Genomic DNA, 27,357 nt, shown 5'->3' on the forward strand with positions numbered 1-27,357 from the left:
CCGCCAGCCACAACTACTGAAGCTCACGTGCCACAACTACTGAAGCCCACACGCCTAGAGCCCGTGCTCCACAACAAGAGAAGCCACTGCAATGAGAAGCCCACAGACTGTAATGAAGAGTAGCCCTCACTTGCCGCAACTAGAGAAAGCCCGCGTGCAGCAACAAAGACCCAACACAGCCAAAAATAAAAACAAATAAATAAATTTATTTTTTTAAAAAAGATATTGGGCTTCCCTGGTGGCGCAGTGGTTGAGAATCTGCCTGCCAATGCAGGGGACACGGGTTCGAGCCCTGGTCTGGGAAGATCCCACATGCCGCGGAGCAACTGGGCCCGTGAGCCACAACTACTGAGCCTGCGCGTCTGGAGCCTGTGCTCCGCAACAAGAGAGGCCGCGATAGTGAGAGGCCCGCGCACCGCGATGAAGAGTGGCCCCCGCTCGCCACAACCAAAGAAAGCCCTCGCACAGAAGCGAAGACCCAACACAGCCAAAAATAAATAAATTAATTAATTAATTAAAAAAAAAAAAGATATTATAAAAATGTATAAAGAAGAGGGAATTCCCTGGTGGTCCAGTGGTTAGGACGCGGTGTTTACACTGCCGTGGCCCGGGTTCAGTCCCTGGTCGGGGAACTAAGATCCCCCAAGCTGAGTGGTGCCGCCAAAAAAAACAAAAACAAAGAAAAGTATAAAGAAGAAAGTAAAAGTCACTCACAGTCCACCATTTAGATAGAATTGGCATTTCTAAAATGACCTTTTCCCTAAGGAGGGCTACTAGTAATAGGACCATGATTTCTAAAAATTCCTTCCACATCCACAAGAGAAAGCTTATTAATTACTGAAATATTAACTTAGGAAAATTAACATTTGAGATCCTTTTATCTCTCACATTTGGAGTCTGCACATCACACTTGTTTATCCTTCTATTCAGCATTGTGATAATTCTGAATTTGGGACATCACATACCCTGTCTCTGTCATCAGTAAGATTGTGACTTTCCTATAAGATCAAATAGAAATAGGTCACGGATGAAAAGAACACCCTCACCGGACCCCCTGCCAACTGGCTGGTCCAGCTGAACACCAGCCCCTCTAAGAACTGATGTTACAAAAACAGCTCCCCTCTGTCGTCTTCTGTCATTTCTCCCCTACTTTATGCTCCGTGAATAGCAGCTGTTCAGGGTATTGCCGAGTGAGCACAGGGGTGCTGCAATCAGAAATGTGAGTGAGCGACACAGCAGGAGAAGGCTGGGGCCGAGGGAGGTGCGTTCTGGTGATACAGTGAGTAAGTGGGAGACACGACAAACCGCCAGACAGCAGTACGATGGCCCACTGGGGAGCGTGTGAAAGGTTATCAATTACCTCGATTAAAAAAAAGCCCCCAGAAGTCTCTTTCACCAGTAGAGAAAAATCACAGCTGCTGAGGAGAGTCTTGTCAAGTCTCTTAGGTGGATTGGTGCTTTGTGCTAGCTTCTTTTATAAAAGTCAGATTAATTTTCTAATACTGTTTTCTACTTTAATGTTATTGCTTTAATCATTAGACTATCACCAATTCCTTCAGGCAATAGGAAGCGATTGAAGATTTAATGAGATTCATATTGCTTGTCCTTAAATGTTGATGACTTCCTTCATGCATATTAATCATTCCGGACCTTGATCTTAAATTCCTTCCCAGCACAGATTCTCATCAAGCATACCTACTAGATCCCTCGGTGTTCACCAGGCACCTGGTTTGTTTCCAAAAGTACATTAACTCTAATGTTCAGTGTACATCAGATTTTTCAGTACCCTTGTCTGATTTGTCTTCTAGTTCTTACTATGATTATAAATCTGGAAGAATTAGGGGGAGAAAAATCAGCAACCCTGAAGAGGGGATTTAGCCTAGTTTAAAAGACTGTTCTGTTCAGCAGACCTTGAACATGCCTTAATTGGTTGTCTAGGTCAGTATGTCCAACTGGCAACTCTCAGACCCCATCCAGGCCACAGAGTGTTTCTGGGTGGCTGAAGTGTGTGTGCTCCGGCTGGCAAGCAGCAGGACTCGGCCTTTGTCCCCCTGCTTTGGCGGCCCCAGCCTTTAGTTCAGGCCTACCCCCTCCTGCCACAGGGGCCTGGGAAACCCTGGCTGACCACCTGGTCTCCTCACGCCCAGCATCCGTGCGTCTGCATCCCACCCTTGCCCCAATTATCTCCTCAGCCACCTTGGCAGATTTTCTAACCAACAGTCCTTGCCCGAACCAGGACCCAGGGAAGGAGTCGTTGGAGTGTGTGAGAGGAGAGAGGAGAGGGCTGAGGAGTCGGGAGGAAGATGAAAGTGAGAGCGAAGGGGTGTGGGGGAAAGAGGGAGAAAGGATCACATCAGTTGAAGAGAAAATAAATATGTAAGACCTTGACGGTGAGGGAGTCTGTATACAAGGAGACAGAAGGAGTAGGAAGAACTAGGTAAAGAGGTGAAAGAGCTTGCGTACGGTGATGCTGAGATGAGGAACAAAAGAGGTAAATTTGCGTGTGAAAGAGGCCACCTGTGAGAGAATGGGAAGAGAAAATGGAGAGAGCAAAACAGCTCTGCTCCACAGAACCTGACCAGGCGCATCACTGGGAAACACGGTCTGACAAAGCATTTTTTCAGATTTGTGAATATATTTATAACAAAAAAGTATTGTTATAAAAAAGTTAAACCACAAACACACCCTTAGGAGATTACATTACATTAAGGTTATTTTAGGATGTCCCAAATTCTTGCTGGCGTGTTGATTGTTTTAAATGTGGCTCATCCCAACCAAGAAGTTGGACAGTATCGATTTTGATGATGTTGTGCTTAGCATTTTTAAAAAACAAATAAATGGAGTGCTTTTTACATACAAATGGAAGTTTTTCAGCTTCTTAAGTAATCTTCTGTTGATATCATTTAACTGAATAAGTAGGAAGATATCCATTTTGTGAAGTAGGTTTCTCATATTTAATGATCAAAATCTTTCTCTTTTAAAGATAACTTTTAAAAAATAGTCAGAAATTTTCATACCTTTTAACTCAATTATTTAATTCCACTTCAAGAAGTCTATATTCAGAAAATAACTAGAGATGCTGGCAAAGATTTCGTTTTAAGGATGTCTATTACAGTATTACTCATATTAGCGAAGAACTGGAAACTCCCTAAATGTCTAATAAAATAGAGGAATGATTAAATTATGATACATCCGTAAGATGAGAGAGACTATTATATAGTCGCTAAACTACTTCTTCTAATTCATCTCCACACTACACTCAGGTGGCCTTTTAAATAGCACATTGGATCATTTCACTTCCTCTTAAACCTTTCCTTGGCTTCCCGTTGCACTCACCATGAAAATCCTGACCTCCAAGGCTTTGTCTTATCACCCCAACTCTCCAGTCCCTCCATTCCTGTCTACTGGCCTGCTTTTCAGGTGCTCTCATTCCCTAAGCCCTTTCTTCCCCAGGACCTTTGCACATGAACTTCTCTTCCCCAGCTGTTGTCTGGCTAAGTCCTGCTTGTTCTTGAGGTCTTAGCTTCATCAAAGGGATTTCCTGACCCTCTTTACCACCCCTGTACTCCACCCCCCAGTATACTCACTCACTGTGGCCTAGGCTTCTCCTTCATAACACATATCACATTTTAAAATCATGTTCATTTGTGTGGTGGTTCTTTTAATGCCCAGGTCCCCTCTGAACTTTGTCATTTTGTTCTCCTTTCTGAGAGAGATCCTCAAGTTTATTCTCTGCCCCTTCAATTGAAGTTTTCCTTTCTTTTTTTTTTTTTTTGAAGTTTTCCTTTCTGTTGTCGTATTTTTAATCTCCCAGAGTCTGTTTTGTTCCCTGAAAGTTTTGTTTAAAAATAGTATTCTGTTCTTGTTTCATGGTTGCAGCATGGTTTCTTGAGTATATTATTAATATACTCACCATGGTTTCTTGAGTACATTATTAATAGTTTTCTAGAAATTTTCTTCTCTATATATTGTTTCCTCTGAGGTTTTTTTTTTTTTTTTTTTGGTGTTTATATTTTATATAAGAGACTTTCTCAGACATCTGGAAATCCATGGTTGCTTGCTTCTGTATAAGAATGGGGGATTTAAAAATCTGAGTGGGCTCATGAAAGACAAGGAAAGACTGAGAAACTGTCAGAGACTGTAGAAGACTAAAAAGACTTAACAACTAATTACATTGTGGAATACTGGATTGGAGGCCGGCCCAGAAAAAAAGGACATTAGTAGAAAAAATGGTGAAATTCAAATAAGATCCATACTTCAGTTCATATTAATCTACTAATACTAATTTCCTGTTTTGGATGGTAAAACTCTGGTTATGTACAATGTTAACGTTAGGGTAAGCTGATTGAAGGATGTGTAGGAACTTTTTGTACCTCTGTTTCCCTTTGTACTATTTTCAAAATAAAAACAAGACAAACTGAGTGGAAGCTCCAAGCAAGGGTTGGGGACAAGCTGCTGCGGGTCAGCTCGGCCGTGGGGTGACCTGATGGGGCCATTGAATGAGAAAGTGAGAGAGATGATAAGCAGGGAGGAACAGGTTCAAAGCAGCATGGCATAAAGATCGCCCTGGCTTCAGGGAGGAGAATGATTTGGAGGAGGACTCTAGAAACTGAGAGAACAGTAGGGAAGCATTTGTAACCATGTGGGGCAAAAGATGACAGTGGCTTGGACCAGGGTCGTGGGCGTGGATAGAAGTGAATGGTTTTAGGAGCTGTTGGTGAGGTAGACTCACAGAATGGTTGTTGCTTGGATTTGGGGATGCGGATGATGGAAAGGGATGAGTGGTGGGTGACCCCCTGATTCCCAGGTTCTGGTTTAGGCAGTTGAGTGGATTATGGTACCATTCATAGCGAACACTGGAGGGAGGACAAGGTTTGGAAGAGAATATGATCAATTTACCATGGAGAGTGTTAAGTGTGAAGTGCCCAGAGAGAGCCAAATGGAGATTTCCAGTAAGCGGAGGAGATGAACAGGTCGGAGAGTTTGGGGAAGGGATCTGGGCTAGAGAGGCAGATTTGGAAGTCATGAACATGTAGTGGCTATGTGACGGAACATATGTAAGCTCCCTAGGGGAAGGTAGTAGCTTGAGAAGAAGAGGAGTAAGGACAGAACCCTAAGAAAAACTGATATATAAGGAGTGATCAGGGAAGGGAAGCCTACGAAAGAGGCTGAGGAGTAGCTAGAGAAGTAGGAAGACTTTATGGTTACTTACCTTTTAGTTAATACTTTAAAGTATCATCAGATTCTGAGGTAAGTTTCCAGATTCAGTATGGTTGACTTCTCTCCTCAGCACCAACCCTGCCTTTCCAAATACCTTCCAGATACCCTCACATAGAGTCCTGCTGCTACTTGACATTCAGTAAATCCAAACTAAGTCTTCCCCATACCAGAACCAACTTATCCTCTATTCTTTCCCCTTTCTGTTAATGACACCACTGTCATCAGAGTCATCTTTGACTCCTTTCCACTAATCTGTATGTGTTTAATCAATTATCAGGTTATGTAAATTATACCTCTGCAGTCTCTGGTGTCCATCCCCTTTCTTACATTCCCTAAATTACCACAGAGGTTTAATCCCTCATTACTTTTCATCTGTCCTCTTGTAATAGCCTGTTAACTGTGCAATGTCCTGATTCTCCATTGCAATCCATTCTACCCTTTTAACTTCCCTAAAGAGTAATTTTTTAAAAATTTTATTGAAGTATAGTTGACTTACAATGTTGTGTTAATTTCTGCTGTATAGCAAAGTGACTCAGTTTTGTATATATATATATTCTTTTTCATACATATATTCTTTTTCATATAAGAGCAATTCCTGATATTGACATTAACCTACTTAAAAACTTTAATAATTTGCTTAATTAAATCTAAACTGAGCTCTTTAAACCTTTCAGAATATAGTCTTATTTTACTCTTCCAAATAAGCATACTCAATACTTTAGCAAAAACAAGACCACTCGACACTTCATATACTCCGGCCTTTCATAACTCTACACTTTTGTTCATGCTTTACCCTCAGCCTATTATGCTGTTCCTTTGCCCTTCATTTTTGTCAAAAGCCTCTCTGTATATCAAGGGCTACATCAAGCACCACCTTCTCTATAGAGCCTCTCTTGGTCTTCCCTAATTATTGTGATCTTGCCTGCCTGCCTCCCTTCCTTCCTCTCTTCCGCCAATATTGGAACCCTACCAGTTGGGGAAGTTGCAGGAAACCGAAGTCATTCTGGCTATTTCAAGCAGAAGTGCCTTTAACATGGAAATTGGGTGTCCATAATTGTTGGGAGGTTAAAGAAACAGCCTGTTGGCGGAGCGTGCAGGAACGACTTCCAGAAGAGCTCCTCCTTTCCTCCAGAGCCAGCCCACCAGGGGAGCTAAGCTGCCACCACCTCCAACTGCTTCTGGATACTCACGAAGCCAATGTGGGATGCTAGGATGCTGCTCAGAAAACCCTTACATTTCCACATCGTGCTCACCAGCAGAAGAAAGAATAGCAGAAGCAACAAGAATGAGGCCTCCATCACACTCCCCACTTCAGATCTCCCATGAATGTTTCTAACTGGTAAGGTGAAATTCAGATGTAGAACCTTGATGTTGGGGAGTCTGGGAAACATAGTTCTCAGCTATTGAGTCTCCACAGTACAGAAGACAACTGAGGAGGAGGTTGGAATGCAGGCTGAGACGATCATTTTTTCCACGGACACTTACTGTGAGCCATGGGCTGTTATATTTGTAATAGTTTTCACACTAACCTTGTCACACCAGTGGATTATCAAGTCTGCTAGGATAGGAGTATGAATAATTCCTATACCCCCTCACAGTAAATACACAAGTTTCTATAGAGGGTAAGAACTAAATAACTATTTGCTATATGAGTGAAACGGAGTCATCTTGCCAAGAGTAGCATCATTACTTGGATATAAGGGAAAACCTTTTAATATTAACCCAAGACAAGACAAGGGAGTAATTAAAAGGAAGTCTAAAAAACTCCAGGGGAAATTTCAGTTTGTTTATGTAAAAAACAGAAGTTTAATTGAGATTCTAGCTACAAATTACTTCTTTTTTCTAACACTGAAGAGAAGAGAGCCTGTAGATGGTTCTAATGTCATTGAATAAGAAATGTCCTGTGGGGGAGGTGCAATTGGCATTGATGTTTGAAATGAGAAAACTCAGGGTAGTAGATGGAATTGAGTCCTGTAAACTTGTGTCTGCTTATTAAGAACAGAAATAGATGACTTACTGTGATGATTAAAAGAAAAAGAATAGAAGTAAAAAAAAAGTTACTAGAAAATAGATGCCTCTGGAAAATAAGGAGGACTTTCATGCCATGGATAGCCAAGGTGATCAACTTGACTTCGTGGCTATTGACAGATTTATGAGGATGTAAGGACTCTAATAATAAATTGCAGTCAGGGTTTGAAGGATAACTTATTAAGATACAACAAATAAGATAAATTGTATTAGAAATCTTTTCTTTATCTGAGATAAGAGGCTCACTTAAGAGATACTTCCCTAAGTAGTGCAGAGGTAGGACCATAAAACTAAATGAGGAGTGGTAACTTCAGCTCTGGGTATAACTTACCATGTGACCTTAGGCAGGTCCCTGAGTTGGCAGCCTGTGGCTTCAGCTGCTATTCCTTTGCTGATCGATCTCTCTGTCTATTCATTCCCCAAAGCTCACTGTCCTCTAGTTAGAGATAGGCTATCCCAGCGGTTCTAACTGTATTGTGCGTTTAGAATCACAAGAGTCTTTAATGTCTTCCCACAGTTCTTTAAACTCCTTATTTTGGAACACAAAGCTCTTCATATTTTGACCCTCAGCGTGCATCTCTAATCTTGTGATGGGCACTCTTCCCTCAAGCCATAACACCTATAGATTTTACAAAGACTACTCTTTGTGTGAAATGCATACACCACGACTATCTTCATCTGGCACTACATTTATGCTCATTCTTTAAAATTCATCTCAAGTACACTTTGATTGACATGCACCATCTCTTGGTTCCAGCAGCATCCTTAGCATACCTCTAGTGCTGTACTGTAACCATGGGTTAATCGGTCTATCTTTTTTTCCCTTCTAGGCAATAAATTACTTGAACATGGGGATTCTGAGTAGTAGGTATGGAGAGGGGCCTGGGAATCTGCATGTTCAACAAGCTCCTTGGGGAATTCTGAAGGCTCAGACCTCAGTTGTTTTTTTTTTTTAACTATATCCTCTGTATATTTTATTTTATTTTTTTAACATCTTTATTGGAGTAAAATTGCTTTACAGGGTTGTTAGTTTCTGCTGTATAACAAAATGAATCAGCTATACATATGCATATATCCCCATATCCCCTCCCTCTTGCGTCTCTCTCCCACCCTCCCTATCCCACCCTTCTAGGTGGTCACAAAGCACCGAGCTGATCTCCCTGTGCTATGTGGCTGCTTCCCACTAGCTATCTATTTTACATTTGGTAGTGTATATATGTCAATGCTACTCTCTCACTTCATCCCAGCTTACCCTTCCCCCTCCTCATGTCAGACCTCAGTTTTAATTGGTTTCTAAGATCTACTTCAACTCTGAAATGTCAAGGCTTTTCTTCCTTGCATTTTTTAAAATAAATTTATTTATTTATTTTTATTTTTAGCTGCACTGGATCTTCGTTGCTGCGCACGGGCTTTCTCTAGTTGCGTCGAGTGGGGGCTACTGTTCGTAGTGGTGTGCAGGCTTCTTTCTCATTGCGGTGGCTTCTCTTGTTGTGGAGCACCGGCTCTAGGCACGCGGGCTTCAGTAGTTGCAGCACGCAGGCTCAGTAGTTGTGGCTCACGGGCTCTAGAGCGCAGGCTCAGTAGTTGTGGCGCACAGGCTTAGTTGCTCCGTGGCATGTGGGATCTTCCCGGACCAGGGCTCGAACCCGTGTCCCCTGCACTGGCAGGCGGATTCTTAACCACTGCGCCACCAGGGAAGCCCTTTCCTTTCATTTTAACTGGTGTTGAGGAGGGGAGAAAAAGCTTTTGGGTAGCTGATTAAAAAAAAAAGACTGCCCATGCAGTCTTCTTTCATGCCCACTGTAAGATTGCTTATTATACTGAATGTAGGATAAGGTAGATAAGTAGAAATAAGATAAGTTCCCTGATTTCATTTAAGAGTGTTGGCTTAATCTGTTCAACTTTTTTTTTTTTAATTTTATTTATTTAATTTATTTATTTATTTTTTACTGCATTGGGTCTTTGTTGCTGCGTTCACGCTTTCTCTAGTTGCGGCGAGCGGGGGCTACTCTTTATTGCAGTGCACAGGCTTCTCATTGCGGTGGCTTCTCTTGTTGCGGAGCACAAGCTCTAGGAGTGCGGGCTTCAGTAGTTGTGGCACGCAGGCTCAGTAGTTGTGGCTCGCGGGCTCTAGAGCACAGGCTCAGTAGTTGTGGCGCACGGGCTTAGTTGCACCATGGCATGTGGGATCTTCCCGGACCAGGGCTCGAACCCATGTCTCCTGCTTTGGCAGGCGGATTCTTAACCACTGCACCACCAGGGAAGTCCCTGTTCAACTTTTTATTCATTAATTCTGAGACTGTTTGTTGAGGGCTTGTCATGTGTCACTATTCTAGTCGTTTGTTGCACATCAGTGAACAAAACAGACAAAAATCCCTACCCTCAAGGAGCTTGCATTGATAGGCAATAAATAAATATATTAAGTAAATCACAGAGTATTTTAAAAGGTGATAAGCAATGTGGAGAAAATGGAACAGGGAGGGAGGACTTTCTTTTACTTTGTCAGTGCTTAGTAATAAGTTACTAGAGAAAATAATTTATTTAATTTGAGCTGTTTAAATAAGCCATACTTTAAAAGGCAGAATTTAACCTGCACCCAATCAGAAGAGAGCTTGGGGTTTGCAAAATTCAAGTCTGGTTTCCGTTTATAAAATTGACAATAACTGTCTTTCCCATTATGTTATTATATGTCAGTAGGAGAGAAATAATTTAAGGAATTGCTCCCAAGGAGTCCTAGTAAATTATGTGATTTTTTTACCACTATAAAGAAGAAGGAAATAAGGAATTAAGCCACAAAGCAGTAAAAAGAAGTTTGTGTTTTATACTAGTCTGCAAGGCTGATTTAATTTTATTATTTAAAAAAAAGAAATCCACTTCCTTGCAAAGCCTCTTTTCTTATCTCTCCACTTCCCCTTTTTAATTTTTGGTTTGGATTTTCATGTTTAGATAAAAAGTATGGGTCCTTTTAGAATTTATAGGGAAGCCTTATCATATGCATGAGAAGCACAGGACTTTAGCTTTACCTGTCTGGGGTGCTCAGGAGTAGGCTAGTTTTGTGGGGAGAATCACGTATCCATCTTTACTTTCAAATAACTTAATCAAAAGATCAAACATGTCACTGTAAACAGTCTTAAAAGTCAAACTAATGTCACCGGCAGAGTCAGCTAAAAGAGTGATGAGTATTGTTTTGCACAGCAGTTGAAACTGTTTTCAAAGTCCTTCCACAATGAGGTAGAAAATGACTTTTCTCGCACTCCTTAAAAACTAGAACTGTGTGGTAATTCTGATGACTGTCAGTTCCTGTGGTGTGTTTACACAAAGGTACTTTTAAATGAAGAGTCATTTTTAGAGCAATTAGAGACAAGGCTAGACAGAGAATAGCCGGCTCAGGGGCCTGGCAGGTCGGGGTTAAGGTTTATTGACAGGACAGGGTCAGGCGTCTGCTCAGCCACCACTGCCCCTCCTACCTGCCCTCCGGATACATCCAAGACCTCAGCCAGCCGGGGCTCCCTGCTGTAAGCCAAACCCCCCTGCACAATGTGGGAAGGGAAAGAAGAAAGGAGGAAGAACAGGCGAAGTTCTGCAGAAACATTACAGTTCAGTCTTGAAACACAAGTTTGAAAATATTTATGTCTATTTTTCTGGCCCAGATGTTGTGTCACTTTAGGAAGAAGAAATTTTAAAACATACAAAGAATTGTCTGTTCTTTCAACTTTGTAGTTTGCAGTTATTGCATCCTGCAGAAAGAAATTGCCTGGCCAAAGTAGTCTTTTAATTTCATTTTTCAGTTTTGAGTTACAGGTTTCTGGCAAGCTCCCTGACCACTACTGTTACCTGGTGGCGCCTATATTTCATCAAATTTAGACGTGCAGACCACCTGGATCCAGGCCCAGATGAACTGTTGGGACTGATAAACATGATCCCACCCTGCCCCCATGCATGCTCCTGCTTTTCCCTTTAAGGGAATCTAAAACTTTGAGTCCTTGGGTCCCCAAGGGAGTTAAAAAAAAATGTGTTCTGGTATTCGGGTAGTCGAGTTTGCGCTGTGGTTTTCTGTGCTGCATCTCTGCTTGCCCAGAGGCTGGTGCACATCCAAGCCGTGCCCCACTTCTCCAGTGTTGGTGATTAATGCAGGGAAAATTTTTTGTTTTTAATAAAAACAAGCAGAGACATATGTCAGTCAAGGCAGAATTTGTTTGACATCTTGTGATTGCTGCTTACAGAAAGAATGACAGCAGTTGTTAAACAAATAAGAAAAAAACTGCTATTTATGGGTAGTTTGCAGATATCCTTGTAACATTACTGCCTTCGCTTGTATAAGTAGAAAATAGTAGAATGAACAGAATCATTAATTTTTGAAATCTGGGTTGTATTAGATTTAAAGTAATAATAAAAATGGAAATATTAAGCAAATGTATTATTTTTAGCTGCGTAATATACTAGGGGCTTTTCCTTTCATTAGAATATATTTCAAACATTTGTTTTTATGATTGCAGGGGGAGTATTAGCATTCAATGTAATTAAACTTAATTGCATTTCCTATATGAATTATTTGTAGTCTCTTTTTAAAATGCATTTATGATTCTTTTCCTCTATACTAGCTATTCCCATACGTTTGCCCTGAGAAAAGGTTATAGAAAATTTGTGTATTTGCTTGGAAACAGTCAGAAATCACGAATTAGATTTTAATTTAATTTAGAATTTTTGAAATGAAATTTTGGGATATAATCAAGTGGGAAAAGCATGAAACTCTTCAGGGTCTGAGGTTTTTGTTCTCATGCCATGTTCATGTGATCTAAGAAAAATACTTAATCTCTGTCTGGCCCAAGTTACTCTACTTGGGAAGTGTTACAATAATTTCAGTCCCTGATGATGTGGAAGTATCAGATCACATATTTCCATAGGTACTGGGTGAGAGTGGGGTTTGCTGGGAAGAGCAGAAAAGGAACTTCTGGAATGTTGGAAATAGTCTATATCTTGATAGGTATTTGGTTACACAGGTGTATGCATTTGTCAGAACTCATCAAATGATATACTTTAAGATTTAAAGATTTGTTCATATCACAGTATGTGTATTTTACCTCAAAATCCAAAAAAAAAAAGGAATTCTAAACACATATTGAAGTTTGGTTAATGTTATACGTGTTGAAATATGGGGGAGAGGGTTACTGTCTTTGAAACTTACTTTGAAATGCCTCCAAAAGAAAAAAAAAAAGATGGATATAGAATGTTTAGAAATGTGATAAAGAGCAAATATAGTAAGGTGTTAATTGTAGGATCTAGGTAGTGTGAATATTTACCATAAAATTCTTTGAATATTTTTATATGTTTGAAAAGGTTCATAAAATGTTGGGGAAAAAGTGAAGGTAAAAAAAAAAGTGAAGGTACTGGTTATTGCTCATTAAAGGATTTGTATACCTCCATTTTTTTTTTTTAATTAATTTTATTTATTTATTTATGGCTGTGTTGGGTCCTCGTTTCTGTGTGAGGGCTTTCTCTAGTTGCGGCAAGCGGGGGCCACTCTTCATCGCGGTGCGCGAGCCTCTCACCACCGCGGCTTCACTTGTTGCGGAGCACAGGCTCCAGACGCGCAGGCTCAGTAACTGTGGCTCACGGGCCCAGCTGCTCTGCGGCATGTGGGATCTTCCCAGACCAGGGCTCAAACCCGTGTCCCCTGCATTGGCAGGCAGACTCTCAACCACTGCGCCACCAGGGAAGCCCATACCTCCTTTTTTTTTTTTTTTTTTTTTAATAAATTTATTTATTTTGTTTATTTATTTTTGGCTGTGTTGGGTCTTCGTTGCTGCGCGCGGGCTTTCTCTAGTTGCGGTGAGTGGGGGCCACTCTTCATTGCAGTGTGCGGGCTTCTCATTGCGGTGGCTTCTCTCATTGTGGAGCACGGCTCTAGGCACGCGGGCTTCAGTAGTTGCAGCATGTGGGCTCAGTAGTTGTGGCTCACGGGCTCTAGAGCACAGGCTCAGTAGTTGTGGCGCACGGGCTTAGTTGCTCCGCGGCATGTGGGATCTTCCCGGACCAGGGATCGAACCCGTGTCCCCTGCCTTGGCAGGCGGACTCTAAACCACTGCACCACCAGGGAAGCCCGACCTCCATTTTTAATTCTACCCCCCGTTCATTCAAAATTAAGCCACTTGGATTAATATCAAAAGGGGGGAGGAGTGTGAATGTGAGCCATTTAGATAAATAGAAAAATGTACCCACCTCATACTCTAGTTACTTTTGAAAGGCCGTTACCAAGCATGGAAGCCAAGAGTGTCTTTACAAACAAGAAGAGCTCTGAGAAACCCACATCATGCCCCCAACCAATGACCTCTCTGGGCAGATAAAAATTGGCCTCCAGACCCCTCACCATGGAAAGGGACATGGCCTCCTGACACATAATCTTCACCATTGGTAAGCAGGTAAACCCCCTGCTGTATACCTTATACCAAGGCCCTATCAAATGAAAATGGGCTTTCGGTTTTCAGCCAAATCTCAGGGATTTGGCCATGAACACCTCTACTTTTATCAGAATGCCAAGCTATCTCTTACATCCTGATAGAGGCCTCTTCTTAAAGATATCTTATATGGGACCTCTGTGATACTTATGTTGTGTGTGTTTTAATCTTGAAGGGTCAAAAGGGTAAATTGGTTCTGGTGGAATTTGAACCAAACTTTTAAAAGCTAATGATAATACATTTTTAAATGAGGCCATGTTGCTCAGTTGGTGCTTGAACAGTAAACTGGAAAGTCAAGATTTGAGAGGCTCAAAGATCTCAATTCTTTCAAGGTCTCAAAATGAACTCTGGCCAGTTAATTTATCTACATTCATTGATTTTCTCACTTGGAAAATGAGAAATGAAACCTGGCACAAAATGCCCAGTCAGGGGTTCTCAAACTTTATTGTTTGTAAGAATCATTTATGTAAGAAACTTTAGTGTGTGTAAAAATCATTTAGTTTGTTAGGGATTCCAGCTTCCAACACCTGGGTTTTCTGAATCAGTAGGTCTGGGGCAGAGCTCAGAAATCTGCATTTTAATAAATGCCTGGTGTGATACTGATGTAATTATTGGACCACGTGAAAACCAGCGTAGGTGTGTTTTGATGGGTACTATGTTAACTGATAGAATCTTGTATTATTTTAGCTTTTTCTTAGGGAGAATTTTACACATACACTAAAGTAGAGAGAATGGTAAAATGAACTTCCATGGACCCATCACCCAGCTTCAACAGTCTTAGTTCACTTCTACCCCAATCTCCTCCCTATACACTTCATCCACGGATTATTTGCAGAAGCAAATCTTAGACATATCATTACATCCATAAATATTTTAGTAGGCAACTCTAAAATGTTAAAATATAAGTACTCTAAAAAATATACCATATTAAACCTTACAAAATTTGAGAATAATTCCCTAGTATCAAATATGTCTATGTCTAGATTTCCTTGATTCTCTCTCTTTTTTTTCCCCACAGTTGATTTGTTGGCATCAGGAACCAAACACAGTCTACACATTGCATTTGATTGATGTGTCTCTTTAATCTTTTAATCTAGAGGTCCCCGTTCCCTCCTTTCTTTTTTTTCCCTTGTGATTTATTTGCTGAAGAAACTAGGCCATTTGTTCTGTAGATTTTCTCAGTCTAGATTTTCTGATTGGATCCCCATGATGTCATTTATCATTTTTCTTTCCCCTGTATTTCCTGTAAATTCCATCACTTCCATCCTGAAGTTTGATCAGATTAAAGTTCAATCTGGGGGCTAAAATGCATCATTGGTCGTGTCATATACTTCCATCAGGAGGCATATGTCTGGTTATCTCTCTTTATGTCATGTTAGCAGCTATTGATGACCATTGCTGAGATCTGTTCTTACCTAGGGAGAGCCCCATATTTTGACTATAAGTAGTTCATGGAAGAACCTTCTCCCTCTCATCATGGATTTTTCCTTTCCTAAGTTAGGCTTTTAAAGCTTTCACAGCTTTCACAGTGAACCCATAGCTGCCTACTTAGACATTGTGTTTGCTACAAAAAGCAGAAAGGCTTTCTTGCTTTCACATCTTAGTCTCATTTTCACAGTATAGTAATCTTTAAAATTTGTCCTAGTGCCTTCAACATTTATTTCAGTTTCTGAGACATATTAAGATGAATGGATGACCACACAATTGAGCAGAAATTTGGGGGCCCTATAATGAAACCACAGTTGCAGGCAAGGTGACCTGGTATAAGTACAAGTGAGTAAGAGCCTCCAGTTCTGTACCATCATCCCATCCTGAGGGGAAGGTGATGAGTTTTTAATAACTATATTTATTTACTTTGTCCTGAAAGCAAACATGAGGTTTCCGGATCAGGGGCAGACAATTATTACTTATAACAATAACCATATTGGTTCCCTATACCCCAGTTTTCTCCTTGAGAGCAATGTGAAGGGGTCTAAAAGAATGAATTGGATATGCCAAGATCTCTCCAGGAACTGGGAATGAATGGGTTCATTCCTTCATTCAACAAACATGTACTGATGGTCGAGTGTATGCAGACACTGAGCCAGCTCTGGAGAGGATGGTAAATACTAGAGTACTCCCAACCTAATGCATAAAACCATATACCTCTGTGTCTAGAATTAGCCATCGAGTCTCATCCTATACTTATAGGTAATCAAATATATATATTTGTACATATGTGTGTGTATTTGATGTTATATATGTATGTGTATACAATTTTATACACATATAGGCACATGTATGTGTATATTTGATTTTATATATGTGTGTATATAATTTTATACATATATAGGCACATATATGTGTGTGTTACTTGATTTTCCCCTCTGACTTACCTTATAATTTCAAAAATCATTTCCTTAAATCATAGAGTGGCTCATCTTATCTTTAGTTCTTCTCAGCCATTTCTACCTTAGCGATGAGATCCGTATAAACCCAGCCCAGAATCCTGCCAAAGTGTGTTCTTAAGTCTTTGTTCTATCCTGAATTCTGTACCACCTGGAATTAAACCAACTCATTTGAAATGGCAAAAAAAAAAAAAGAAAAAATCATTTTCTTCATTTGTAATTTATCTACAGATGTCATTTGCACTGACGTTTGCGTGAAGTTTTCTCATCTCCAGCTTCTCAGGTAGCAAGTGAATTAGCTATACTTTATACCCACTTTGGAGTTTGCTCATGTGACTAGCTTTTTTGAGGAGAAAGTGAAATCCAAATTGTGAAAATTAGACTCTGAGAAGAAAATCCCGGTGCAAAGTACTAAATATTTCCTCAGGCTGAAGAGACCTACGGCAGGAAAGGGACAGACCCAACAGCTGCGGTAGGTGCTGTGGATTAGGTCTGGTGGAGCTGGCATCCTGATAGGGGAGACGCAAAGACACAATTAGACAAATGCGATAATTCCGCAACGGGAAAGTGCTTGGAAGGAAATAAACAAAGTTAAGAGGTAGTGAGTAACTGGGGAGACCACTTTAGAGAGAGCGGTCCCAGAAGGCCTCTCCGATGAAGTGACATTTGAGCTGAGGCCTGAAGGATGTGAATGAGCCAGTGACCTGAGAAGCTGGTGAAAGAGCAGATGCAGAGACGAGAAAGGACTTAGTATGTCTGAGAACAGAAAGGGGGCCCGGTGGCTGGCTGGCCGTGAGTGACAGGGAGAGTGGAGTGTGAGAGGTAGGCAGAGGCCAGACCACGCAGGACCATGTCAACTCTGAGAAGCTGGAATTAATGTTCTAAAAGCAGTTGACAAACATTGAAGAATTGTAAGCAGGAAAACTTAGTAATTATCTTCACTTAGGCTTTTTTTCTACACATGTGCAAACCTCTGTGTGTGTGTGTGTGTGTGTGTGTGTGTGTTTTGTTTTTTTAATTTTTTGGCCGCTCCTCGCAGCTTGCAGGATACGGGATCTTAGTTCCCCAACCAGGGATCGAACCCATGCCCTCTGCAGTGAAAGCGCGGATTCCTAAGCACTGGACTGCCAGTGAATTCCCTATGTGTGTTTCTAATGGTAGGTTGCTGTAGGTGATCTGCAGTTTGCTCTTTCATCTACCAATAACATCATGGGCATCTATGAAAGGAAGATTTATAAGGAAAAATAAGTTTGATTTGCTGTGAACGACATGACAAATAGATGTAGATATGTAAGAACTTGAAGCTGTGGCTAAAAATCAGTTTCCTAGGGGTAAAAAATGGACAGTGCTTGCTTTTAATGTCCATTATAGATACAAGTTCACTTCAGTAACTTAAGAACATTAAAGACATATTCTAACTTGATTCTTGATTTTCTCATAAGCTTTTCATGATTAGTATGTTACTTTAATCATGTATTTATTGTTAAAACAACTTTATAGGCCATTTTTAGTCTTCTAGATACAGCACAGCTTGAACAAAGAAGGAAGATAGAAGAATAAGAATTCAGCAAGAAGTGTGTGGTCAAACCATAACAAACCAAGAGATGATCAATAAACTCCACAGAGAATGTGTCAGCTTGAAAAGTATGGTTTACTATTGTCAACAATTATAAATGTACATATTTATTCACTTGTAAAACATATTTAATTTTTGTAAAAATAGACCTAAAAATCCTTAAACTGTAAAAACTCCGGCATCTTTTAGTTCTTGCCCATTTGTAAAATCTAAGCAAAAGCTTAAACAGGAGAAACTGTCTATATTACAGTAAAGCAAAGACAAGGATTATGTTTTCTGGTCTTAGAGTCCCCTGTAGTATGGGCTTTATGCCAAACATTTTCTAAAATAGCAGGTGAATGAAAAAACTATAGGCTACAAAAATAACTGCCTCGAACTCATGAAACCTGACGTAGCTAATTTTTAAGCCTACTTTAAAAATATATATATATATTGCAGAGGTGGAAATGAACTAAAGCAGGCAAGAAGTAAGGGGCCTGAGGATGTGTGACACAGCACTGCTATCACATTACAGGAGGGATATCTCGGACAAAACCCCTGTCTGCATTCTTAACCCATGAACCCTGGCCCCAGCCTTCAGCATTTGGAAGTATCTTTTTAAATTCAAATCGTTGATATGCTTCTGGTTTTGTAATAAAGTCACAAGCAATAGTTATGCACTCATCAGTTACCTTTCTGCCTTTTATGGCAAATTGGAGACCCTGGAGCAACATCGATTAGTGAGAAATATTCTGTTTCTTAATAAAATCTTTCACGTAACTTTCTTCTGTACTTAAAAATTGAAATATAGGGACTTCCCTGGTGGTGCAGTGGTTAAGAGTCCGCCTGCCAATGCAGGGGACACGGGTTCGATCCCTGGTCCGGGAAGATCACACGTGCCGCAGAGCAACGCTGCCTATGAGAAGAGTAGCCCCCGCGCGCAGCAACGAAGACCCAACACAACCAAAAAAAAAAAAAAAAGTAAATATATTTAGCTTCTCCAAATATTTAATTGTATGGGACGCTTTTGCTAAAAGGTATCTTTTTTTTTTTTTAAACTTTGGGTTTATTTATTTATTTATGGCTGTGTTGGGTCTTCGTTTCTGTGCGAGGGCTTTCTCTAGTTGCGGCAAGCGGGGGCCACTCCATCGCGGTGCGCTTGGCCTCTCATTATCGCGGCCTCTCTTGTTGCCGAGCACAGGCTCCAGACGCGCAGGCTCAGTGATTGTGGCTCACGGGCCTAGTTGCTCCGCGGCATGTGGGATCTTCCCAGACAGGGCTCGAACCCGTGTCCCCTGCATTGGCAGGCAGATTCTCAACCACTGCGCCACCAGGGAAGCCCTAAAGGGTATCTTAATTCCACAATTAAACACTCACCGACATGTATGTATGTGTGATACCTCAAGAAATCTTCCTGTTGCTTACTTTTAAGAAATTGTTTTATGGAATAAGTACTCAAGATAATTTAGAAATATTTTATTGTAAGTGCTCATCATTTTCAGAAACTCATAATTCAGAAATATTTCACCGGAAAGGGAGACTAAAGACATTTATAGTTTTTTTTCGCCCCAGAGCTTCATGTTTATGAAACAGATTATTAACAGTGGTGTAACTGAAAACACTGGAAGGGTCTGCTGGCCCCCAAATATCTCCACTCTACAGCCTGTTTGAATCTAAAATTTCCTACAATTAGAATCATTCCTTCGGATTAAGGGAATATCCACACAAAGCCTTTGTTTAATAGGCGTTATCATTCCTGTGTTTTGCTAAGACTGGATTCGAAGGAATGAGTTGGTATGTTTTTAATAGTCTTAGTGAAGAGGTGGAGGGGAGGGTGGGCATTCTTGGTGGGAGAGAAGGGAAACACACCAGTACCAAGGGCTCCAAAAGAGGGCTTTAGGCTGTGGGAAAGGCAGAGCCCCTAGTTCCTAAATATGAAATGACTGCTTATGTGGGCGCCGTATTTAAAAGTAGTTGTACCGTACTCATCTAAGTTGTAGAATGGGTATAATCAGATGGACCGTGGCATTCGCGAACACTTCTGTCTCTTCTGGAGCAGGATGCCACAGGGTGTGCAGAATAACTTGGCACCTTCACTGCCTCCACCGTCTGGGGGGAAAGTCCAGAAAACAGTCTAGTTGAATTCTTAGATGGGTTTTTGGCAAGAACACAAGGTCACTTTATACAGCTTGTCTCCCATGTTTTTCACTGAGTGTCTGAAAGAAAAGGGAAAATTTGTGGACCTGATTAAAACAAGGAAGTAACCCAGTGACTTAAAGAGGCACGCTGTGGAATTTGAATCCTAAAATACAGCCCTCCCTCGCTGACTTTTCAGCCATGGGAATAACCAGTTGCTTCATTGTGTGTTTTGTCAAAGTGCCTCAGCCATTTGGCCGGCCTGATGGTTACCTGCTGCCTCTTTTTATAGCCTCTGTGTCCTTTGTTGTTGCCCCGCTGGTCAAACATGTGTAACGGTGCCCTAGGGCACCAAGTGTGCCCTCAGGGAGCTAAGTGCTGCCAGATGTGGGGAGCAAGGGTTGATTCACATGGCCATAATTTCCAATAGCTAATTTTACCTGTTTTCTTTCGGTTTTGGGTTTCTTTCTTAAAGAAAAATCCATTTGGAGTTGGGTCCCCCCCCCTTTAAATTGCAGTCTTGTTACCTCTAATCTTCCAGCTCCACCCCACCCCCCAAATGAAAGTGTGAGAAGAAAAGGATGGAGGAGATATGTGATTTATTAAGCCTGGGTGACTAATGTTTTTACTTTATGATAAAAATTAATAAAATGTTTCTGTTTCACTGGACTCTGACCAGTATTTTTACTTCAAAGTGCAATTAAGTTTCACTGACTCAATCTTTCATATAGAAATTATTTACACAGAAATAGATAATATTTTAGATCAGAATCTTTTAGATAGAAATTTTATCTAATCTCTGATTAAGAACACTGAATTTATTGTTCAGAGCTCTGAGTTTTTAACTAGCTATTCTGAAAACTGGTTAAGTAGAGAGACAGAATCAAGCCTTTAGCTTGATTTCCTGTATGAACTGAACATCAGGATGGCCAAATACATAGTCTAAAAAAAGAAAGGATTTCTTTATAGAAATATTCCTGCCAACGAATTAAAAAGGACTGATGAAATATTACCACTTGGCAAACCCCTAATGAATGAATGGATCTAGGCACTGACCATCAGTGGCTGCTAACATCACAAAAAGACATCTGTCAGAGACCTCCCCTTAAATATTCTTGCTAAAAAAACTGAATTTGAATCAAAACAAGTCCCTGGGTTTAATATCAGTCTATAGGAAATATAAGGGACAGAGACACCACTAGATATAACTAGTGAATTCCAGTATGAAGAAGATGCTAAGGACAAAGAAATTCATTTCTTTAACAAATAAATTACATGGAAGAAAAAATAAAAGAGAGAGGAATTGATTAAACAGGCATAAGAGACATGTCAATCAAATGCAATGTGTAGATCTTCTTTGGATCCTATTTTAACAAACCATTTGTTTAATAAAAAATTGAATTATATATAATTATATATATATAATTTTCATATATATGACAAAAGGAGAGTATCTGAAGACTACAAATATTTGATATATTAAGGAATTACTATTAACTTTTTAATATGATAAGGTTATATTGTTAAATCATTAAAGAGTTCTCATCTTTTAGATATACATACTGAAATATTTACAGATATGATATCTGGGATTGGCTTCCAAATAATTCAGTGGGAAGGGAGAATGGTTGTAGATTAAACAAGATCAGCATGAGTGGATAATTGTTAAAGCTAGATGATGGGTACATGGGAGTTTGTTATAGTAATCTGTCTACTTTTGCATATGTTTCTAATTTTCTATTTTTAAAAAAAGTTTAAAAAAATAGGCTTAGGGACTTCCCTGGTGGTGCAATGATTAAGAATACGCCTGCCAAGGCGGGGGACACAGGTTTGATGCCTGGTCCGGGAAGATCCCACATGCTGTGGAGCAAATAAGCCCGGGTGCCACAACTACTGAGCCTGCGCTCTAGAGCCCGCGAGCCACAACTACGGAAGCCCACACTCCCTAGAGCCCACACGTCACAACTACTGAGCCCATGTGCCGCAACTACTGAAGCCCTCGCGCCTAGAGAGCCCATGCTCTGCAACAAGAGAAGCCACCGCAATGAGAAGCCCACGCACCACAACGAAGAGTAGCCCCCGCTCGCCACAACTGGAGAAAGCCCACGCGCAACAACGAAGACCCAACGCAGGCAAGAATAAATTAAAAAAAAAAAAAAACTCAAAAAAAAGAAATAGGCTCAGGTTTGAAACTCAGATCTGCCACTTGTAACTTTTGTGATCTTGTGCAAATCCCTTAACCCCCTTGAGTCTCAAGGGTTTTTTGCCTGTAAAATACATACAAGAATATCTTCCCAGTTTACCTTACACAAGTTGTTGGACCAAATTAAATAATCTGTATGAAGTTATTTTGTAAATTGCTACAAACATGTCAGCTATTTTATTATTGTTATTATAAAGCTTCTGAAAGGATACAGTTTTCCTGCTAAGAAAGTTGGGTAGGTTTTTCTGCTTCAGCAAGCAGTATAGTTGTCCCATGTACGTTATATCAATTAAAAAGCCCTGGAATAAGAATATAGTCATATGGCCATTGAGGATATTTATTAACTAGTTTGTAGTAATAGAGTAATTATAAGAATTCATTTAAATTTTTTTCAAATACAAATTTCTAATAACCTGGTCAATTAAATATAATATAGATAACTATGCTATTAATTTTCACTGTATAATAAGAATTGTGAATTATTTCTGATTTTCTATTTTACTTGATTTTTAAAAATTGCTTGAATTTAACATATTAATATTTTGAATTACTTGCATCATAATATACAGAAACCCGATTGTTAGAATGCTTTCTCATCTTTTTTTTGGTTTATTTTGTTTTCTAGTTCTGGCTTCATCCCTCCCTCCCTCCTCCTCTTCCCTCCTTCCCTCCTTCTTTCCTTTCTTCTTTTCCTGCCTTCTTTCCTCTCTCCCTTCTAGCACTTTATTGTGAAGTATAATATATAGAGAGAAACATGTGTAAAAGGATTGGGCAATTTAACGAGTGATTGTAAAGCAAACACCTATATTACTACTGTGCCAGTTAAAACAAAAAAAAAATCAGAATGTTGCCTGTACCTCAGAAGAACTCTCATTGCCTTTCCCAGTCCAAATCTCTTTCATCTCCCAGGTAATCACAATCTTGACTTTAATAGTATTCACTTTCTTACTTTTGTTTATAGTTTTACCCCCATGTATAGATTCTTTTTTTTTTTTTTTTAGTTTAAATATTATTTATTTATTTATTTTGGCTGCATTGGGTCTTCACTGCTGCGCGTGGGCTTTCTCTAGTTGCAGCGAGCAAGGGCTACTCTTCGTTGTGGTGCGTGGGCTTCTCATTGCGGGGACTTCTCTTGTTGCAGAGCACGGGTTCTAGGCACATGGGCTTCAGTAGTTGTGGCACTCGGGCTCAGTAGTTGTGGCTCGCGGGCTCTAGAGCGCAGGCTCAGTAGTTGTGGCGCACGGGCTTAGTTGCTCTGTGGCATGTGTGATCTTCCTGGAAGGGCTCAAACCTGTGTCCCCTGCATTGGCAGGCAGATTCTTAACCACCCCCCTGCCCATGTATAGATTCTTAAAGAGTATGATTGCCTGTTTTTGTACCTTTATATAAATAGAATCACAGATTCTCTTTTTTTCTGGCTTCTTTGACTCGACTTTATATTTTAAATATTCATCCGTATTATTGTCTGTAGCTGTAGTTCATTTATTTTGGTTGCTGTATAGCCTTCCATTTTATGAATTTATCATAATTTATCCATTCTATTGTAGATGGGCATTTGGGTTAGTTACACTTTTTTTCTATTACAGACATTCTTGTATGTGTCTTTTGGTGCATCTCTGTACCTCCGTATGCATTTTTATTGCGTGTATACCTGGGATTGAACTAGTGACTTCATTCTGTTTTTCATTGTGGTTGTACCAATCGATACATTCTCCAGTAATATTTGAGTGTTTTTGTTGCCCCACGTCCTCACCTGTACTTGCATTAAGTTTTAAAATGCTTTCTTTAAAACATTATTAGTGGGACTTCCCTGGTGGTGCAGTGGTTGGGAATCCACCTGCCAATGCAGGGGACACAGTTTTGATCCCTGGTCTGGGAAGATCCCACATGCTGCGGAGCAACTAAGCCCATGTGCCACAACTACTGAGCCTGTGCTCTAGAGCCCACGAGCCACAACTACTGAGCCCGTGTGCCACAACTACTGAAGCCCATGTGCCCTGAGCCCACGTGCCGCGACTACTGATCCCACGTGCTGCAACTACTGAAGCCCGTGCACTTAGAGCCCGTGCTCCCCAACAAGAAAAGCCACCGCAATGAGAAGCCCGTGCACCGCAATGAAGAGTAGCCCCCGCTCGCTGCAACTAGAGAAAGCCCATGCACAGCAATGAAGACCCAATGCAGCCAAAAAAAAAAAAAATTTATTAGTAAAAACAACATGGATAAATAAGTTTACTGTTGTCTGTTACTCATATGTACTTGTAATTTAAAAGTCTGGGTTTTATTTGAGGAGTGTGTGTGTGTATGTGTGTAGAGGAGTATTTTACTTTTATTTCTTTTGCCTTGGAAGACTGATCTAAGAAAGTATTGCTACAGTTGATGTGAGAGAATATTTTGCCTATGTTCTCTTCTAGGAGGTTTTTTTTTTTAAATTTTATTTATTTATTTACTTATTTTTGGCTGCATTCAGTCTTTGTTGCTGTGCGCAGGCTTTCTCTAGTTGCGGCGAGCGGGGGCTACTCTTCATTGCGGTGCACGTGCTTCTCATTGCGGTGGCTTCTCTTGTTGGCGAGCACAGGCTCTAGGCGCGCAGGTTTCGGTAGTTGTGGCACACGGGCTCAGTAGTTGTGGCTCGTGGGCTCTAGAGCACAGGCTCAGTAGTTGTGGCCCATGGGCTTAGTTGCTCCGCAGCATGTGGGATCTTCCTGGACCAGGAATCGAAACCGTGTCCCCTGCATTGGCAGGCGGATTCTTAACCACTGCGCCACCAGGGAAGTTCCCATTTATCAGTTCTAATAGTTTTTGTGTGGAGTCTTTAGGGTTTTCTATTTAGAATATCATGTCATCTGCATATAATGACAATTTTACCTCTTCCCTTCCAATTTGGATACCTTTTATTTCTTTTTCTTGTCTGATTGCTGTGGCTAGGACTTCCAGTACAAAGTTAAATAGAAGTGGTGAGAGTGGGCATCTTTGTCTTCTTCCAGATTTTAGTGGGAAGGCTTTCAGCTTTTCACCATTAAGCATTATGTTGGCTGTGGGTTTGTCATAAATAGCTTTTATTATGTTGAGGTATGTTCCCTTTATACTCACTTTGGTCAAAGTTTTTATCATGAATGTATGTTGAATTTTATCAAATGCTTCTTCTGCATCTATTGAGATGATCACATAATTTTTCTCTTTTCTTTTGTTGATATGGTATATCACATTGATTGATTTGCATATGTTGAAGCATCCTTGTGAGTGTAGGAGTATTTTAGAGGTACATAAACTGTTTCTGGGCATTAATGTCCACTTGCTAAATTACATCTTCCTACCTAACCACTAGTGCTCTGGAGACCAGAGGGAAAAAATAATATAGCTTTAAAAAAGGAGAGAGCATTTATGTACCTTTTTCATTCAGAGTGATGCTATACCTATAATGAATGATAGCTCAACTTCTTGATTGCTATGTGCCAGGTGCCATAATGATAAATACTTAATACATATGAACTTATTTAATCCTCACAGTTTTTTAAATTTCCCCTTTTTATTAACAGATAGAGAAACTGAGGCACAGAATGATTAAGTAACTTGCTGAAGGTTGGCAGCTAGTAAATCTTAGAGCCAGAACTGAAGTTAGACAATCCAGCTTGCCTGGCTCCATCTAAGTTATTATTAACCAGACCTCCTGCCCGTATTGGTGAACTCCAGTTAGAGTGACAGTAGTCCCACAGAGCCACCATGTTTCCTCTCAAGGTGGCTGTACTGGGGCTTGAGGTGTTCATTCTGGTGCTAAGGGTCAGGGAAGTGGGGTTGCTTGAACTTCAAAACAGACTTGCTTCCTTTCACTTGCTCTAGACGTTGGAAGAAGCTGAAGCAGCATGAGGATCCTAGCTCTGGGGCTGGTACAGGTTTTATGAGAAGGAATGAGACTTGGCCTACTCTCCTCTCTAGCATTTTCAGGGCCATTCGGCCTCCATCCCCTTTCCAGTGGGAGCTGGAGAGGAAGAGGCTGAGAATGGGAGGTAGAAGGCCATAGAGAGGACATTTCACTTTCCCTCATTGTCCATGTAGAACATGTTTTCCTCTAGAAACCACACTGTAAATGGCAGCAACATTCCCAGAAAATCCATAATGTAGCTAAAATATCAGGTGTTTGCAGCTGAATTGTTTCCTAGCTTTTTCTTTTCATTGCAAATGTGTAGTATTTCAGTAATATTATGGGCAAATGGGCTAGCCTAGAACTTAGACACATTGTTTATGTAGGAAAATGCTTTCCTAACAGCTAAGACCACATATTTATCTTGGTGTAGAACTAACTTTTTCCATAGTATGGATCACTGACTACCTGAATATCCTGCTACAAGCAAACTGTACAACATGCATTTGTTTGATAGTAAAGTGAAAAACATCTCTAATAGGATAGGGAAGCAATTTATATGGACACACTGTGATGGGGACCAAGCTTTAATAAGCTAAGATATCTTAAAATTCTAGCAATACAAATATCCATGTGCTTTTCATTTGTCATATATGGGCTTTTATTTACCAATCTACATAGAACATTGAAACATTGATGTTGCCACCTGAACCACTTTTAGATCTTCAGATTTGTATGGCAAAAGGAATGATAATTATAATCTGCTTCAGGCTACAGGCTAGAATAATTCAAAAGGAAATGTGTATTACTAATATGGCAAAGCTCATAAATTCTCAATGTCAGTTTGCCACTTGTGTCTGAAAATTGCAGTCAGGCTGGTTGGCTAGAGGCAAAAAGACTAGAGTTACATAATATTTATGAGGTCTGAATTAGCCATCACCAAACCCAAATATTGCCAGCCTTTCAGATTACTCAGTGAAGTCAGCATCATCTAGTCATGGCAATGGAGTTGAGAGCAGAGTGGATTTGGTAATGATGACACATTAATTCTAGGTGTAAATTCTGTCCATGTCAGTCCACTGCTACCCCCTTTACAGGATTTATGGTCTTCCTGTTTTATATATTATCCCTGAAATACTTACCTGAGGGGCCCCATACCATTGTGCAAAAATCTACTTGCTGCCTAAGGTTTTATGACACAAAGGTGGAAATGGAACTTCTCTCACTGCACTGTTTCTCCAGCACTTCCAGTGTTGAACTTCCATGAAGACTTCCTGCCTCTCTGTACATCACCATGATGGCCAAGCCCTAGACACTTTTCAGATCCCAGCCAGCACCTTATATCACACTGTGCTCAGAAAGAGTTTGGTGTCCAAACCTGTGCCCTCTTGTGCTATAATGTACTGTAGGAGTTTTACTTGCGTAACATATGAGCAGTTAAAACTCAACCCCAGGTTTACTCCAAAGAAGCACGCGTGGCTGTGAACTGCAAATTAGAAATGTGTGAATAACTC

At 40.4% G+C, this 27,357-nt stretch overlaps 1 protein-coding gene and 1 non-coding gene across 2 annotated transcripts in view; both read left to right on the plus strand.

The window, feature by feature from the left end:
• The window catches only part of METAP1D (methionyl aminopeptidase type 1D, mitochondrial), a 79,299-nt gene that overhangs the window by 16,780 nt on the left and 35,162 nt on the right, over positions 1-27,357 (plus strand). The gene's annotated exons all lie outside the window — the stretch shown is intronic.
• On the plus strand, positions 561-632 carry TRNAV-UAC (transfer RNA valine (anticodon UAC)). Its single transcript has one exon. It is a non-coding gene; the product is annotated as a tRNA-Val (tRNA).

This window comes from Eubalaena glacialis, chromosome 1, assembly GCF_028564815.1.
Source record: "Eubalaena glacialis isolate mEubGla1 chromosome 1, mEubGla1.1.hap2.+ XY, whole genome shotgun sequence".
Taxonomy (NCBI): Eukaryota; Metazoa; Chordata; class Mammalia; order Artiodactyla; family Balaenidae; genus Eubalaena; species Eubalaena glacialis.